The sequence below is a fragment of the Ylistrum balloti genome, unplaced genomic scaffold, assembly GCF_031769215.1.
Source record: "Ylistrum balloti isolate Yb309-2 unplaced genomic scaffold, AGI_CSIRO_Ybal_v1 Utg370214, whole genome shotgun sequence".
NCBI classification, from domain to species: Eukaryota; Metazoa; Mollusca; class Bivalvia; order Pectinida; family Pectinidae; genus Ylistrum; species Ylistrum balloti.
Window position 1 is genome coordinate 946,103 of NW_026782182.1, and position 19,682 is coordinate 965,784.

Here is a 19,682-nt window from a genome sequence, read left to right on the forward strand (position 1 = left end):
CCGTCGTTAGTTTCTATAACAGTTGAAGGAATTCTTGCTCATTAGTCGACATTATTCAACGAGCCTACATTTTCCTACAGCACTGTAATTTCTATTCTTACCCAAATCTTTGTACATGTAAAACAGATGGGTTAAATTGTGTATATGCAGGGTGGTAACGATTACGCCTTGTAATACGATAAAACAAAACCCCAATAATGTTAATTGGAAGATAATTTGAATTAGGCACGAATTAAATTAGCCAAAACACAACAGAAATGTAAATAGATTTATTTCATAAAATCTACCGTTATATTTTTTGTAACAAAATTGATTTCATTTAGCAATATTTGCATATTCCTGTTCGATAAGTATGTATGAAGTTATGTCTTCCTATTTTATACAAATTGATTTTCCTTGATTGACATTTTCAATAATTTATTAGTGCTATTGTGCGAAATTGAGCCATATGAGTTGAATACGTTACGTAACGGAAAATAAAAATAATCTTGAGAAACTCTAGTGTTTCCGCTGGATATTGGAAAGCCTTTCAATGATTAAGAAAATGCTGGTAAAGTTAAAGCAAGATGTTTTCTGATATCGGAACTGCTGCAGATCCTCTACTCCAAACTCTATTATCCACACTAAAGTGTTTAACGTTCACTTCCTATCGTACTTACCTTATAATTATAAGATATATTCTGAATTTTCTATGCTTCTTCCTATGCTTTTAAAACGTGCTTTCAATCAACACTTACATGTATATTACTTCAGAAATCTTCATTCAAGCTCAAAGTCAATGAAACTCCCGTTTGGAAAAGTACAAGGAAACTAAGACCAGGTGTTCTGTAGAGATTGCGTCTTTATCGACGACGCTGTCAATGTAAAGTTAGGTCAATCCAACTAAGTAATGTCACGTTCTCGAACGAGAGCAATGTAACAATGCAACCACTGAGCATGCTAACGGGTTCGAACATATCCAACTTCATATCACACAAGGGAAAGGAACATTTCCCATTGAGGTCGTTATGATGACCATTTATCTCTTCATTAGCCTACATTTCTCAAAACCCTGTATTATATGTACAGTTTTGACTAATAAAACCTCGCGTTTTGTTTATCAGAAACAATGTAGCAAAATATAAAAAAACGCAATATAATTATTTCCTGAAATAACATCTCGTTTACCCCTGTTAACTGTGGATGTGGTGTTTCTAATTACTTTGTATCCAGGTGACAGATAAATCTTACAAATTTTAGGTTTAAGTAATTTCTGTGAAACGAGAAACGAGTTTTACGGGGTGTTATACTGGTTTTATACAAAGAAAGACGTCTTCAGAGCCAGGCGTCTGTGATATACGACCAGATCTGGAGACATACCTGGTTACCAAGTGACAGGCAACCGAGGTACAAAAACCCGTAAACAGGCTGTTAGAGGTTATAAATAGTAACAGGATAGTACAGTACGGGTGAAGTATGTATCTTGTCACGTAAATGCCAGTAAATAGATATGTGTTTCATCCTCTTCACTAAACACACGTTAGCTTCTTCAAGCGATCTAATAATAACACTTTAATCCGGGAAACAGACACATAGGTATAACCTATTGGTTAATAGTGTAATAGAAAAGGACACTAATGGTTAAATACTATTCAAGTCATTTTTAACTTTAATATCGTATCACGTCTCAATGGATTCATAAACAATAAGGTATGTATTCTGTGAAAATGCCTTCAAGATCATCCCAAATTAAAGCGATATCATATGATGATTAGTCCGAGAAGACCATAAAGTAGGTCAGATCACTGACCTAAATTTTAAGTCCGTGGTCAAAAATATCTTTTTTATTCATGTAGTAGTGACGACACCCTGGACAACTACACGAGGACGTGTTACAAATGGAAACAAAATCTCTCATGCTCCCAGCATTGTTAGTTTTGACAAACATTTTATTGAAATTTGTACTCTAAAATTTGTATATTTCAAGGGTCCAATTTTCCCAGGTCAAGTACCAAAAAATTAAAGCAAATTTTTGGAGTAGTTAATTTCTCTGTACTTGCTGCAACCCTTCATTTGCTCATATTTTTGCTTCCTTACGAGGCTCAGACAATCAGTATTAGGAGTACAATTATTTATATTTCACTAATGGAAATATATCGAAAATTATATTGATATTGCGTTGCATTTATACGAGGAGTTTATTAATAATTTAAATTGACTGTATCTCTTCAAGAAATGAGTTCTAAACTCTGAAATGCACCTGAAATCAAGTACATAACAGAGTGTAGAATGGAACCACAAGATAATTTCAGCTTGATTATTACTATTTCCTTATAATATTTCCCCCATTTTTATATTGCAATATACCTGCTTGCAAAATTTAAAGTTTTTGCTAATATCACAATTTTGGTTATCGATGTAAACTTCTGACACCATCCCTGTACGAAACGAAAAAAATAGATTAATTCAGTAAAGAGTGATCGAGCCTTTGAGAGCGAGTTGGCAATGAAAACCTCTTTGTAAAAAGATTTAAAAATCGCATCATGATCTGGACCACTATTCTGATGTAGATTTACGCCAGGCTATCCATTTTCCCGTTCAGAAAGTAGATTTTGTAATCTGTTTTTCATCAGCAGAGATGTCTGTTCTCATCCAAACGACATGTTTTGTATAGCAATTGGCCACTCTCTCATCTGCTTCCACTGCGATACTGGGCAGGTAATACCAGGCAACAAATCTCTTTGTAATTACTTACAGCTAAATATACATACATAGTATACCATTGTCCAGGATGTACAGGAACTACGAGCTGTGTTTATTGTCACAGAACCACATAATCCGGCTCTGCATCTTACCCAACACGACAACATAATAATCCGTCCCAACAGCTTGCCAGGCTGAGGTATACTCATTATCTGGAGGAACTAGACAACAGATGGGCCGAGGGAATAGTTCGAAAGGTATCACATATGTTTGTTATGAGTTTCTTTCACATAACTCTTTTGTTTTTCATGTTTTATGATACTTACAGGACATGTATTTGCTTTGGCATAGTCAATTTTTACCGCATTATCAGTTTCTGGCAAAGTAGCGCAATGTCGGATTAGCGCATCTTCAATACCTGCTACATACATAGCATACTATAAGTGCCTATAGCGCTTTAAAATATCAGTGCAAAGCATTCACCGGGGAAAAGTGCTAAAATGATGTTTAGGTTTTTTGGCGTTTTAAAACAGTTTGAATGCCATAATACTTAAAATCATACCGACGTAGGAAACGTTTTTTTTTTTAATCAGGTAATTTTAACATAACACAAAATATGGAGATTTTACAAATACAAAATTCGGACTTGTCACCACAACAAAAATACATTTTGTTCGAACTCCATTCTGGAATAGCAGGTATCGGAGTTCAAAATTATATCGATAATCATCTGAAAATCCACATAAATACTTAGTACATGTACTGTATATCATTCAGCAGTGTTAAGGGTCAACGCCACATCAATGGACAAGAAAATTATCAATATCCTCAGGATCTTTATAACAGAGGAGTACTAATTCTTAACTTTAAAGAGAAATCTCTCTTCATTCATGAGGTACGTCACGAAACAATACTGGTATCGCCATAATGAAATGTGAAACAGATGACACGAGTAAACATATTGTCTCCTTTCAGTGGTATTTATGATAGATTAAGCTTATAAGAATGCGAAGGAAACATCATTCATAAGAATTTGAAATTCCTAGGAGAGTGCAAATCCTGGTGCTATGATTTGACATATGGTTTCATCATAATTATGGAGTATGAAGGTTGTCAATCACAATAAAATCAATGTTAAATAATGTCATATTAAATATATCATGACCTATTGACCCTGACTTCTAGATAGGATCCTCTTCTGGAAACGTTTGTTTCGATATCTAAGGTATATCTTTGGAAGTTACAACCCTTTCTGAATTTTCCTTTAACCTGTTCCCAATACTTAAGCCCTAAGCATCACCGACGGGTTTAAGAAAGCCGAAACAGCTGTGTGATATAGTTTTTTGTTTGGCTATGCTGTATCTGCTGTAAATTTGTTGCTTCTCCGTTAATTGTTTTTTGTCTTTGTTTTGTTTTAAATGATGTACTGCAAGTGACACTGACGCTGACATTTACCGGCGCAATAAAAACTGCGACACTAGTAAGTCATTAGTAAATAATGTTGACAAATGTAACACCGATATCTAATAATGAAAGAAAATCAGAATCACCACTTTCGAACATTTTGGTACGAATAAGCAAGATGTTGACGACTTTATCAGCTAAAAACATCTGATCAATTTTCCAATGTTTTGACAACGTTGTGAAATCGGTAGATCTGTCAAAATGGTGGTAAATAGCAATTTGGCGTCAATTTCCTGTACTACAGCGCGCAATTGGACAGTTGTGCACTGAATGTCGCCTGTTATAGCACATTTACGGAGACACAATGATAAAATCACGTCGAGTAAACAAGGTACATCACTCGAGTGTTATTACGCCAAGCTGCAATACCCACTTGTCTCTAACGCCTGGCAGTGTATGTGGTGCACATTTCCTTACATCTGACTGTGGCATCTGCACATAATGTGCGCACAGACAAACGATGAATGGCGCTGCTGTGAATTCATCCTGGTAATACTCCAATAAGTCCTGCCAGAACAGCCGGCAATTCTTGTATCAATTCCACTATGTCTGTGTATGCTTAGTATGGATAGTTTATGTTTCCGTCTGCAGAAAAGAGTGATTTGAATCATTTATTTCAATGACTTAGACACAGCATTATTTATGCAGACGAATATTGATTTCAGTTTTTGTTTCCAACTTCAAATTCTAAAGTTATCAGAGTTTATTAGAACGTACCAAAAAGACCTTGCATGTCTCTTAGTTGTAGTATGTTATTGTCCTTAGTGTATATCTACCTGACCTTGATATTAACAGCACATCAATCTCGTCTGTATCACCTGCTTACGTCATTCTTTTCCTGCATCAAAACCAATAGGGCCAATGTTCCACCTAGTTGCGTGATACGCTTGATGTTTTGTTTGTTTTTATCGTTGTTATTTTTAATAAAATTGTCCATACTGATTCTATGTTTATTTTCCTAGGGTGTTTTTCAATTGTGTGTCTTTTGTACAGTAGTGAAGGACTTGTTCCCATAACCACGAATTCTTTGAGAGATGACAAGGTTTTCGGACATGCAGATTGATGAAGACTATGGAGAAGGTTCGCCACTATAATTTCATTGGATGAAAAGTTTAATGTGTTAAATGACCTTTGTTTGTGTGTGTCCAGTGGTATCTGTGTTCTTCTTTTATACTTTGGCCTTTGTAATTAATTTTGAGTTTGAATTAGACTTTTGTCAATATAATGTTATTTATATTTTCATTTCAACATTGATAGGTTAACCCTTTCCAAATATTAATGATTTTTTCCCTTCGTATTCTACTTTATCCCAATGTCGATAAGAGGTAGTGTGAAAAGCTACGTTTCATATCATTATGTTTTACATATAGCATCATGACATTAGTTTAAATGTAAGATTAAATTATGAAATAGCAAAAACACATCAAGAAAATAATGTTTTTACATGTGGTAATGAATGGAAAAGTAATTCAATGGTGAACGAAATCTACATAACAGGGAACGTTGTAGTGTTATAAAGAGTGACGTTTACAGAAGTAAAAGTTTGTGATGAAATGGATGACTACAGACAGAAAATATCAAGAAAATACCAACAAGGCAACATAATCATCAAGCAAACTCAAAATCTATAAAACTATGGCAACTCATGAACAAAAGATTTACACGGAGACCCATGAAAAAGTACAAGAAGAATAAGACCAGGTGTTCCGGAAGAATAAGCGTCTTCTACTTCATCAACGACTCCCGCCATGTTGACCTTGGTCAATTCAAGTACGAAATATCACGTATCCTAAATGAGAACAAGGTATACAATAACGGAACTAACAGGCAAACAAGCGATGTCGTTCAAAGCAATACAATATTTCTCAATAATCTACTGTCGCCTGTTGAGACGATATCGCATTTTGTTTCATTCGAATATTTGCGCGGTGTAGAATAAACACCTTGACATTCAACAATTAGAAAGATATTTCATTTATATCTCACGATCATTTTGGATTTTCCTCAGTTGCTTCCTAGCTGTAATATTTGAGCCCCTTTTAATACTGATGAGTCCTAGAAGGACGAAAGCGCTGTTTGATGCAGTTTCGTCCATTCATTCTTTGGCTCTAGTGCATCTTATCAAAATTCTTTCAAATCTGCTTGTGTGTCTTTAGTACAATCTTTTATCTTTGATTAAGAATTCTTCTTTCTTTTTTATTTTTGTTTATTTGTTTGTTGGATATATCACTTTAGATAGTCATAATCATTTAAGGGATACCTTGTAGTAACAAATGACATCTTCCATGACCACCTTTCAAGAAGCCCAGTCATGTTATCCAGAGAAATTTGGTTAAAGTTTCTTGCCGAAGGACACAGCCACCTGAGGTATCAATGTGGGATGTTCTGCGGACTGCTCTATCGCGGCGCATTCTATTTCAATAGAAAAGTAAAGGAGTGTAACTGATACTTACGTACTTCAACATGTACATATATGAATGAGACAAATGATACATTCATATTGCGGGGGCAGCATTACTCTTGACCGTAAAAACGGAAAAGATGTCGTACGTTTATTTCTGTCATTTGATTGGTCAACAATATCAAGTAGGCGTTACGATCTTCTTCACATGTAACATTTTATGTTCCTTTCACATTGAATAAAAAAATATTGTTGTTTTATGAATGACGAAATACTGATGTGATCTTTCTGAAACCAATTCCCTACATTGACCTCCTTGAAAACAGGAAAATCAAGTGAAGTGAAGCTTCCCGTCGTAAGAGGGTTCACTTCCTGTGACGTATTTCCATTCAGATTGGAAGGTCGACTGTGGCAGTAACACAACACCCACAGACTTCTTCGCGTTTCGTCTTTCATACCAAGAAGGTTCTGTTTCAATGTTTTGTCAAGTATCTTACCGCTGCCAAGGCATGAATGAATTGAAGGCGATGGATCATATTGGCGTGAAATAGTAGAATGATTTTTCACTTAGGAAGTGGAGCAACGAGCGGTAGTCTTAATGTTGTTGAAACAATACAAGGTTAATCTTTTTGTAAGGCTATTAATTATCTGATAATATAACGAGCATCTTGTGACACGGACGTGCTGATTCTAATGCTACTTATGTACAATGTGTTTTTCGTGTCTTTTTCGGTAAGGCTAATTATCCTGACTCCTTTTTTTCTAATACCTTTTATAGACAATTTCCTATAAACATAATTAATCGTGATGCTGTAGTAAGAACATGTAAGGAAGACTACATTGACGTATGTGGGGCTTGCTCTCAAAGTCTTGATGACAGCACCGGGGGCTCGAGCGAAGCAGGATGGCAAAGACTATCAACATGTTTCCAATGCTGAATAGAATACATTTACAGTGGTTTAATGCCACTTCATTCTGAGAAAAACCCGTGCAACACTTTTACGTCCAGTGAGGTATCTGAACACTGAACTGTGACATTTATGGTACTGAACATTTAAAAGGGGTCAAAATAATCTAATATAAAGCTGACAGTCGATGAAACTAGGACAAAACATGACGAAAATATGGCGACGCACGAAAACATATAAGGAGAATGAGATCAGGTGTTGCGAACGAGTAAATCTATTTTGTCACATGACACCTCGTTTTAGTCGTGAGATAATATCGTGCCAGTATGTGCGGGGTGTATTTAAAGATGTTTAAATGATTGTATGCACGTGTGAATATTTTTACGACAATAAGAATTAGGTTATGACCACTCTCATAAGGTTTACTTGTTTGAAAGAGTAATGCACGTGCACGATTTGTTGGAAAATAATGCACAAATGATTGTAAAGACTACCAACTCCAGTAATAAACTTAATTTACTAATGAGATAGGTATGCTCCAATTCCTTAGTTCTCGTCAGTATTGCACAATCGGAAAGAGTCGCAGTCCTAATGTTTATCACTATTAATGTAAATGAGCATTCCATGCCAATCTGTGATATTTTTTCAATTCATATTTTAGCATTCGACTGAATGAGCTAACAGAAAGGCGGTATGGGAGTCGGGAGTTTATCGTCTTAAACCTGTTATATCAAAAACATCACATAGACATTCATTCTTCTGACAATTAAACTGGTTCCACTAATTTGCACACCAAACCTCAGTTGCTCAAAGTTTGGCTTTAGTTTACCGATTCTTTGTAACAAAATTAATTGCTTATCAAAAACAAAGTATATCAAAAGCAAAGCTGTCACTTAATGATGTCATTCTCATTCAATCTTTAAACTATGAAATGATAAAGAACGTTCCCAATTTTGTTCAATCCATATTTAGTACACGGGATTTCCTTTGGTGAAAGATTTTGTCGTGAAAAACACATTGATTGAAATCGATATGCATATTTGCATTGTCTTAGAAACAATTATGATTTTTATCGTCTTTTTCCTAAGTGAAATGAGCATGTACAACATCCTTCATCAAAACTGATGAAATTAGCAACAACACCTGTCAAATAGCTGTCAACATGACAAACTTGTTAAACATAGTTAAGGTCTCCATATAATGTGACACCATTAGTTTTTGTGGCAATTTAATTTTCTTTAATTTCTTGAATACTCTTTATATGCGATTTGATTTGTCTACAAACAATTAAAACATGCATTGAGCTGTATTCATTCAGGAAATCACGTGTACGCGAAATATTATTTTTTGGAAACCACGAAAATTGAACCACACGACAATATATTATTTTACAGTAGATGATAAGATACACACATTCTGTAAAATAATTTCACAAGATTTTGTTTCTTATCATTTATTGTTAACATTTAAGGCATGTTTATACGTCAATCTATCAAATAACTAAGTTATCCTCATCTGCTGAGTATTACTACAGAGACCCTAAACATCAATAATTTGGACTGGAACCTAACGCAGATTGCCAACAACAATCACGTTTGGAAAGATACAGCACAGAAGTACACCGTTTTCTCTTCCAAGCTAGACAGAAAAAAGGCATGTCTTTGGCAACGTGATTTCTTAAAGAGAGATTAAAACATCTATTAGCCATGTAAAAGCTGGACGGAGAAGGAGGTAAGATGGACGTTAGCGAGACAGAATATATTACTGATAGGGCTACGCCCACCATACTTGATTCTGTCATCTGAACAGAAGCCAGGGACCGAATGCACCAACACTTAAACTTCAACGACAGGACTGCCTTAAGATAATATAGAAACACAAAGCAAAGACATTAAATATAATTATTTGAAGTAAACGGGTTTTTGAAGTTGATTTTTCATGTACATTGGGTACTTGACCTTCCCTTGATTCTTAGGAATCACTTGGTCAGGTTGACGAGGAGTGTCGTATGGTCCTCTCAAAGAAAGTTCAAACAGCCGTCATCAATGGTTGTAAGCTTCGTTTCAGAAGCGTATAAACTTCAGCATTAAACTCTGTGACTTTACTGATGGTATTTTCTGCATATTATTTCGTCAAGCATCACACAAAAATAAAACAAAAACGATCTTTCATTTTTCCTTAGCTACCCTCATAGGAAAATTTAAAAAACGAAAATGTTGAAAATTTAAAAGTGTGAAATAAACCAGACTCTAAACACATCTACAACAGAGGCGTGTCTCTGTATATGGTCACTGTAACATATCACAGTTTCTTTTATTCCTACGTTACATGTGGCAATGGACAGCGATATTTATATGTGAAAAACAAATCGTCTACTTTCTCTTAAGTGCAAGTAACAAGGCATATTTTATTTCATCTCTGCACTAAAGCACAGGGGCGTTCAAAACAAACGTATTGTTACAGCTGCATTCCATTAGAATGGAAAGTACCTTTGAAATGCATATAAACAAGACTCCGTCGATCTCGTTCTCTATAGCGTTTGAAAGCTGTAGCTCTACGTCTGAAGATGATCCTGGTTCTGTTGTAATAGATATGGTGGGCATTCGTTGTTTTTTCAATGCATTCAGGTTGTATATTTCATAGAGTTGGAGTAGATATTGTAATATTTTCTCGAGTGAAAGTGTCATCAAAGTTTTTTTTCTTTGTTGTTAAATGTATAAATTAATAGCTTCCTCACGTGTTTGTATCCATCGGAGTGTACAGTTTAGTTTTCAAGCATAAAAAGAAAAGTGATGTTACAATAGATGGGTTGGTTCTGTGTAATCATTTGACTACTACCTTTTTAAAAGTGTTGTGTAAGTGAGACAAGAGCGTGACCCTATCTTTATAAAAAGTTTGATACAGTAGTCATATTTATACAAATATAACAGACTGGCCTGATATATCTGATACAAATTAATATCAAGTATACTGTTGAAATATGACGCAGGATTTATCATAAATTAATCAGGAAAGTTATGCCTGACATTCGTGATTACCGTCCCAATTTTCACGGAAAACTTGCGATAGATAAAAGCGATAAAGTTATACTCGTAATTTCCTTTTGTTTGTTCCTACAAGGATTTGTTCCACGCTGGAGGTGAAAATAAATAAAACACCTACAAATACAAACGGAAAATAAATTAATAACAATAGGCTGTACGTACTGAGTACGTTTAGCCTAAAAACAAGAACACACAAAAAAGAAAGGAAAACAATCACCAAAAGACTACCGACATTTCAGCATAATCATAATTTAGATTAGAAAATCTATTAAACGATGGCAAAACATTATGGCATACACGTCATAAATATTCAGCACTAATTGTGTAGACGTCATCAACTTTTCCCAACATTAAATGTGTCAACGTCATCAACACACCTCTATCGTTAATTATGCACAACATTGTGTATACATCATCATTTTCTCTCGGTGTTAATTGCGTTCGTTGTAAAGAGACGTATCTAACAGTTATTTACGGTAAACGTCATAAACATTCCCACTCAAATTACCCAATCATGATATCTACCATCATCAAAATTCCCCATACTGCTGTGACGTTTGAAATGATTCGTTCAGAACTGTTTTTTTTTTTTTTTCATTAATTTTTTATTCCATGTCTCCCTGTCCAACGATGTCCTTTATAATGCTTGTGTAATGAATAGCTATGTATCTGTAACCCATTTCCACTCGGCCAGTATGCCTGATATATTATAGATCAATATTGCCCTTCCACACAACCTCTTAACGATACAATAAATATACACTTTGAAATATTTCCGGTTTATTATATACTCTTCACAAAAAATATTCTTGTCCATTCATGGTACCGCTAGAATTTCAAATATTTTATTTTCGTTGGATGCCAGGTTATTTGATGAAAGTATGAACACATGATCCAATTAACACACGGTAATTGGCTTTGATCTTTCCATATTTCCTTGATAATAAGGTGTCTATTTCACTGATTAGCTCATATGTTAAAAACAATGCAATACAGATGGCGGTATGATAAACCACGTGCGGTTCGTGAAGTAGTACATTAGATCAACTAACAAATACCATTTATGAATTGCTAAACAAGATCTATCAGCACCACTAATAGAATCAATGAAAAACAAAAACATTCCTAATCCGCTAATAAAATTATATATACATGTCTTTATAGACGAATAGCCTCATACCATTAATACCTACCTTACCAACTTAAGTCAATAACGCCAAACCATTCATACCTTCCTAACTTAAGTCGAATAACGCCAAACCATTTATACCTTACCAACTTAAGTCGAATAACGCCAAACCATTCATACCTTCCTAACTTAAGTCGAATAACGCCAAACCATTCATACCTTACCAACTTAAGTCGAATAACGCCAAACCATTCATACCTTACCAACTTAAGTCGAATAACGCCAAACCATTCATACCTTCCTAACTTAAGTCGAATAACGCCAAACCATTCATACCTTACCAACTTAAGTCGAATAACGCCAAACCATTCATACCTTCCTAACTTAAGTCGAATAACGCCAAACCATTCATACCTTACCAACTTAAGTCGAATAACGCCAAACCATTCATACCTTCCTAACTTAAGTCGAATAACGCCAAACCATTCATACCTTCCTAACTTAAGTCGAACAACGCCAAATCATTCATACCTTACCAACTTAAATCGAATAACGCCAAACCATTCATACCTTCCTAACTTAATTCGAATAACGCCAAACCATTCATACCTTACCAACTTAATTCGAATAACGACAAATCATTCATACCTTCCTAATTTAAGTCGAATAACGCCAAACCATTCATACCTTCCCAACTTAAGTCTAATAACGCCAAATCATTCATACCTTCCAAATTTAAGTCGAATAACGCCAAACCATGCATACCTTACCAACTTAAGTCGAATAACGCCAAACCATTCGTACCTTTCTAACCTAGGTCGAATAACGCCAAACCATTATCAACTTACCAACTTAAGTCGAATAACGACAAACCATTCATACCTTACCAACTTAAGTCGAATAACGCCAAACCATTCATACCTTCCTAACGTAAGTCGAATAACGCCAAACCATTCATACCTTCCTAACTTAAGTCGAATAACGCCAAACCATTCATACCTTCCTAACTTAAGTCGAATAACGCCAAACCATTCATACCTTACCAACTTAAGTCGAATAACGCCAAACCATTCATACCTTCCTAACTTAAGTCGAATAACGCCAAACCATTCATACCTTCCTAACTTAAGTCGAATAACGCCAAACCATTCATACCTTCCTAACTTAAGTCGAATAACGCCAAACCATTCATACCTTACCAACTTAAGTCGAATAACGCCAAATCATTCATACCTTCCTAATTTAAGTCGAATAACGCCAAACCATTCATACCTTACCAACTTAAGTCTAATAACGCCAAACCATTCATACCTTCCTAACTTAAGTCGAATAACGCCAAACCATGCATACCCTACCAACTTAAGTCGAATAACGACAAACCATTCGTACCTTCCTAACTTAGGTCGAATAACGCTAAACCATTATTAACTTACCAAGTTAAGTCGAATAACGTCGAACCATTCATACCTTCCCAATTTAAGTCGAATAACGCCAAACCATGCATACCTTACCAACTTAAGTCGAATAACGCCAAACCATTTTATCATACCAACTTAAGTTGAATAACGCCAAACCATTTTACCATACCAACTTAAGTCTAATAACGCCAAATCATTCATACCTTCCTAATTTAAGTCGAATAACGCCAAACCATGCATACCCTACCAACTTAAGTCGAATAACGACAAACCATTCGTACCTTCCTAATTTAGGTCGAATAACGCCAAACCATAGTTAACTTACCAACTTAAGTCGAATAACGACAAACCATTCGTACCTTCCTAACTTAGGTCGAATAACGTCAAACCATTATTAACTTAACAACTTTAGGCTAATAACGTCAAACCATTCATATCTTACCAACTTAAGTCTAATAACGCCAAACCATTCATATCTTACCAACTTAAGTCTAATAACGCCAAACCATTCATATCTTACCAACTTAAGTCTAATAACGCCAAACCATTCATACCATACCAACTTAAGTCGAATAACGTCGAACCATTCATACCTTACCAACTTAAGTCGAATAACGACAAACCATTCATACCTTACCAACTTAAGTCGAATAACGACAAACCATTCGTACCTTCCTAACTTAGGTCGAATAACGTCAAACCTTTATTAACTTAACAACTTTAGGCTAATAACGTCAAACCATTCATATCTTACCAACTTAAGTCTAATAACGCCAAACCATTAATACCTTACCAACTTAAGTCGAATAAAGCCAAACCATGCATACCATACCAACTTAAGTCGAATAACGTCGAACCATTCATACCTTACCAACTTAAGTCGAATAACGACAAACCATTCATACCTTACCAACTGAAGTCGAATAACGACAAACCATTCGTACCTTCCTAACTTAGGTCGAATAACGTCAAACCATTATTAACTTAACAACTTTAGGCTAATAACGTCAAACCATTCATATCTTACCAACTTAAGTCTAATAACGCCAAACCATTAATATCTTACCAACTTAAGTCGAATAAAGCCAAACCATGCATACCATACCAACTTAAGTCGAATAACGTCGAACCATTCATACCTTACCAACTTAAGTCGAATAACGCCAAACCATTCATACCTTACCAACTTAAGTCGAATAACGACAAACCATTCGTACCTTCCTAACTTAGGTCGAATAACGTCAAACCATTATTAACTTAACAACTTTAGGCTAATAACGTCAAACCATTCATACCCTACCAACTTAAGTCGAATAACGCCAAACCATTCATATCTTACCAACTTAATATTAATCACAATCGTTGCTACAATTTAACATGTTGTCAAAAATGTTCAAGTTGTTTCTCCGATAGATCGATACCTTCTTCCGATTAATTACAAACTCATGGGTTTCTACAAGAAGTGTTTTAACCAACAACTTTACCGTTAAACGGTCGCCACATAGGCTATTTCTACAAGTGTATCTAAAGTCTTCAGTGTCTGACATGAGGCGAGTTGGTGATCTAACACGCTTTGTGTATGTCAGGGAGTTGGTGATCTAACAAATATTATGTATGTCAGCGAGTTGGTGATCTAACACACATTGTATATGTCAGCGAGTTGGTGATCTAACACATTGTGTTTGTCAGGGAGTTGGTGATCTTACACACATTGTGTATGTCAGGGAGTTGGTGATCTAACACACATTGTGTATGTCAGCGAGTTGGTGATCTAACACACATTGTGTATGTCAGGGAGTTGGTGATCTTACACACATTGTGTATGTCAGGGAGTTGGTGATCTAACACACATTGTGTATGTCAGCGAGTTGGTGATCTAACACACATTGTGTATGTCAGGGAGTTGTAATCTAACACACTTTGTGTATGGTGATCCTACACACATTGTGTATGTCAGGGAGTTGGTGATCTTAAACACATTTTGTGTATGTCAGGGAGTTGTAATCTAACACACATTGTGTATGGTGATCTAACACACATTGTGTATGTCAGCGAGTTGGTGATCTAACACACATTGTGTATGTCAGGGAGTTGTAATTTAACACACTTTGTGTATGTTAGGGAGTTGGTGATATTACACATTATTGTGTATGTTAGGGAGTTGGTGATATTACACATTATTGTGTATGTTAGGGAGTTGGTGATATTACACATTATTGTGTATGTTAGGGAGTTGGTGATCTAACACACATTGTGTATGTCAGGGAGTTGGTGATCTAACACACATTGTGTATGTCAGGGAGTTGGTGATCTAACACACTTTGTGTATGTCAGGGAGTTGGTAATCTAATACACATTGTGTATGTCAGGGAGTTGGTTATCTAACACATTGTGTATGTCAGGGAGTTGGTGATCTAACACACATTGTGTATGTCAGGGAGTTGGTGATCTAACACACATTGTGTATGTCAGGGAGTTGGTGATCTAACACATTGTGTTTGTCAGGGAGTTGGTGATCTTACACACATTGTGTTTGTCAGGGAGTTGGTGATCTTAAACATATTGTGTATGTCAGGGAGTTGGTGATCTTAAACACATTTTGTGTATGTCAGCGAGTTGGTGATCTTACACACTTTGTGTATGTCAGGGAGTTGGTGATCTAACACACATTGTGTATATCAGGGAGTTGGTGATCTAACACACATTGTGTATGTCAGGGAGTTGGTGATCTAACACATTTGTGTATGTCAGGGAGTTGTAATCTAACACACATTGTGTATGTCAGCGAGTTAGTGATCTAACACACATTGTGTATGTCAGGGAGTTAGTGATCTAACACACATTGTGTATGTCAGGGAGTTGTAATCTAACACACATTGTGTATGTCAGCGAGTTGGTGATCTAACACACATTGTGTATGTCAGGGAGTTGTAATTTAACACACATTGTGTATGTCAGGGAGTTGGTGATATTTCACATTATTGTGTATGTCAGGGAGTTGGTGATCTAACACATTGTGTATGTCAGGGAGTTGGTGATCTAACACACATTGTGTATGTCAGGGAGTTGGTGATCTAACACACTTTGTGTATGTCAGGGAGTTGGTGATCTAACACACTTTGTGTATGTCAGGGAGTTGGTGATCTAACACACTTTGTGTATGTCAGGGAGTTGGTGATCTAACACACATTGTGTATGTCAGGGAGGTTGTGATATACAGACATAATAATGGTATCTTCACACCAAGCAGCCTACCTTTCTGAGACGCATGGATTCGCCTTTGTTGGACCACGAGGAGTGTTTTTTTTTACTTTGTCTTTTCTTGTGGTGTTGTTTTCGATTCCAGATATTGATTTACTCTCTGTAATGTATTTTACCGACTTCGGTATTAGACTATTGGACTGTCCGGTTATCATGGTCGCTATAAATGACAAACCCTTCCAAGGAAAAATATGTTGTGTTAATATATGGCCAGAATTGATTCCATCACTCCGACACTTACATTTGGCAATGGAAACATGAACACGTTCACTTTAGTCCAAGTTTTGGGGAAATAAAGTACCTAGTCCTATAATATTATCAAGAGATTGATAGTCCAAGGGAGATAACTTCCCGGTAATTGTGACGCCATTCCATAAATGAAGTTGAACTTCTCAATTCTGATAAAAAAAATGGTAAAACAATAACAATGTTGGCTCTGAGTGACCGGTAATAAGGCACGGTGTGTAAGTGTTGTATCACTAAAATACTGAAATAATACAAATTTCTCAAAACACTTGCATTATCCATGGTTATGGACTGAGACATACAAATTTTATTGAAATGGGTTTAGTAGTGTTGGCTACTTAAACACAATTAGACGTCAAAAAGAATAGTCTTTTTGGCATTTATTTTCATATTTTGTTTATTTTACTGTGATGTTTTTATTAGAAAGTTCAAAGTTTCTTTGACACTGAAAAAATATGTTTAATTTATCAAGTATTTTAAAATGATGCAATACTGCTGAAATCAACGGGTAACTACATTTTAGGGCCATAGAAAAGCATGCATTCTAGTCACTTTTCTTTATTCAATAAAACATTGATGTAGTGGTGCACACTTTAGAGATTTAAATCAATTACATTTTAATGTTTTATACTGTTAATATTTCCCCCAAACCCTTTTTGGGAGGAAAATGCAGATTTATATAAGATTATAAACAGTGTATTTTTATGGTTTTGCAGACATAAAACACGAACTATTGTGATTTTGTTTATCAGTGAATTGGGCAGGTGCCCGTATATTTTTATCTGCCGAGGCATGATTCAAACTGTCTGCAGTTCGGTCTATATGTCATGTTTTCTCACTGACAAGTGTTTTAGCAGAACAAAAGACGTTGGATTAATGTAGATTACGATGTTAGCTAAATGTTATCGTAACTGTTTTAGATATTGGGAACCATATGGCCGTTATTGATAGATTTAGTACATGGCTGATGCATGGTCAGTCTTGGGCGTGTTACTCCTGTTAGGGAAAACTCTCCCCACATGGACAAATTAGCAAAGTAATGGAAACATATTCAATACTGGAAACATGAGTAAAAATAATTTCTTCTAGAATCCTTTCGAAATAAAACTATTTTTCACCTTTTGAAAGCATATAATTTGTAATTGAAGACTTCATAAGAAAATCCCACATGAAGGACGTTATCAAGCAACTTAAATTGATGATAACTAAGACTTAGAGATATGTGTTTTAACACAAGACATTGATGAAGCTCCTCCCTATCAGCATCAGCCGAAGGCAGTGGGAGACTGTATTGTTATCACGACAGACCCAGCCTTACTTGTTTAAGATAAAACAGGGCTGAAGTTGAACACAATTACCATTAGTCTAACTTCTAATCGACTGGTATTGTCTAAAAATAACCGACTTGATAAACATAGTGCATCAATTGTTTTAATAGGGTAATGGAAAACAAATACGATTGCCGTTTTTTTCTAATTTCTTTTCTACGACTTATGGGATTAAGAATGTAGTTTGTTCCGATCTTTAGTCATTTTGTTTTTATAACCAACGGTAACTTTAATAGATGATATATGACATTGGTTTATATGACAAGGTCGTTTTATTTATAAGAAAAAAACTATTTTCTGCTGTTCTTGAAGCAGTGACGTACGTACATTAAACATTATTGATGTGGAGGAAGAAAAAATCTTTAATATGTTCCCCTTGTCATATTCCTGGTGCACTCAAAGCAAAATAGTCTGTTTTTGTTTAGATATATTTTCCTAGCCTTTTGTGTAAGTCTTTCACGTCAAGAATACACATCTTTACAACAATTTGTAATGATTTGTCATTCCGTCTGGAATATCAGCAAATTATGCAATTTTTACATCAGATGAAGAAAGATTCCGTGTTTGATTAATGGAATAAATTTGAGACATTTTTGAGTGAAGTCTGTAGGACAGATGGACAACGTTACTCTAACACTTCAGTTGACTGTAAACTCATCACAGACGAATATCACTCTACGAACCGTGAAATATTTATGTGCTTTCGTCCAACTTCCAAAATACCAGCATTTCAGAAGAAATAAAGCGCTTCATTATTTATTGTTGTGATTTTTTTATTCATATCAAAGTTGGTGATGATGGTAGTGAAGAGATTTTTTTTCTTTCTCATTATTTCTAAATAATATGAGTTTAATGCCTCGTAATTATGCCTCGTTCCGAAGCAGTTTTTAACAATAAATGGAAATTAAACAAAGGACGCTACTTCCACGGTGTAACCCGGACAAAGGGCATTACGTGGTAATATTTGCCGTGAAGTTAAAATCATACAATGTGACGGGAAATTGACATCTCTGTGAGCTTTAAATTAATTTGCTCGGAAGACAAATATTATTTTAAAATGATCCGGTACAAAAATGTTATTTGGGATGCTCGTCTCGTGAATTTGTAATTATCAGAAGTGGTTACTTTCCGAGAGTGTGGTATGTTGATGTCAACACTATGACGTGAAAATTGTCAAAATAAAATGTCACACAAGCTCTTAAGCCTCTAATCATTTCTGGTTTGACCATCTGTTTCAAGTATTTTCGTCTCCTCTTGAATTTACTCAATGTCTTTATCTTGATTAAGGATGACAAATCGTATCACTATGTAGGACTGCATAATGATTCGACGACACAATCGACGAATACAAAATATAATTACACTTATACATTGTATATAAAATATCAAATACAGCTGACAAATGAAAAAAATTGCTTAAAATGTGTGGTTATTTTTTTTTTACAAAAAATAGTCTTGTATCATGGTGGACAAAATTCCGAGTTGTACATTGTAAGATGACTGAAATAGTCATCACTTACATTTAATGGCATGTGTTGAACTTATTAATGGTAGTTTTTAACACGAGTTAGTTGCAAGATAAACTATACAAAACGTAACTATAACACACAGACGGAAAAAACAAAGACGAGAGACGATTCATTCAATCAAATGGTATAAAATTAAAGACGGATTACACATATCCCAGTGGTTGCTTGCCCAGTTACTGACGGTCTCGCTTACATTTACGTCTTCAATTTACGATTATTTTTCGTAGCAGTGATAAAGAACATATTGTTGGCTATAACGTCACATTATGTAA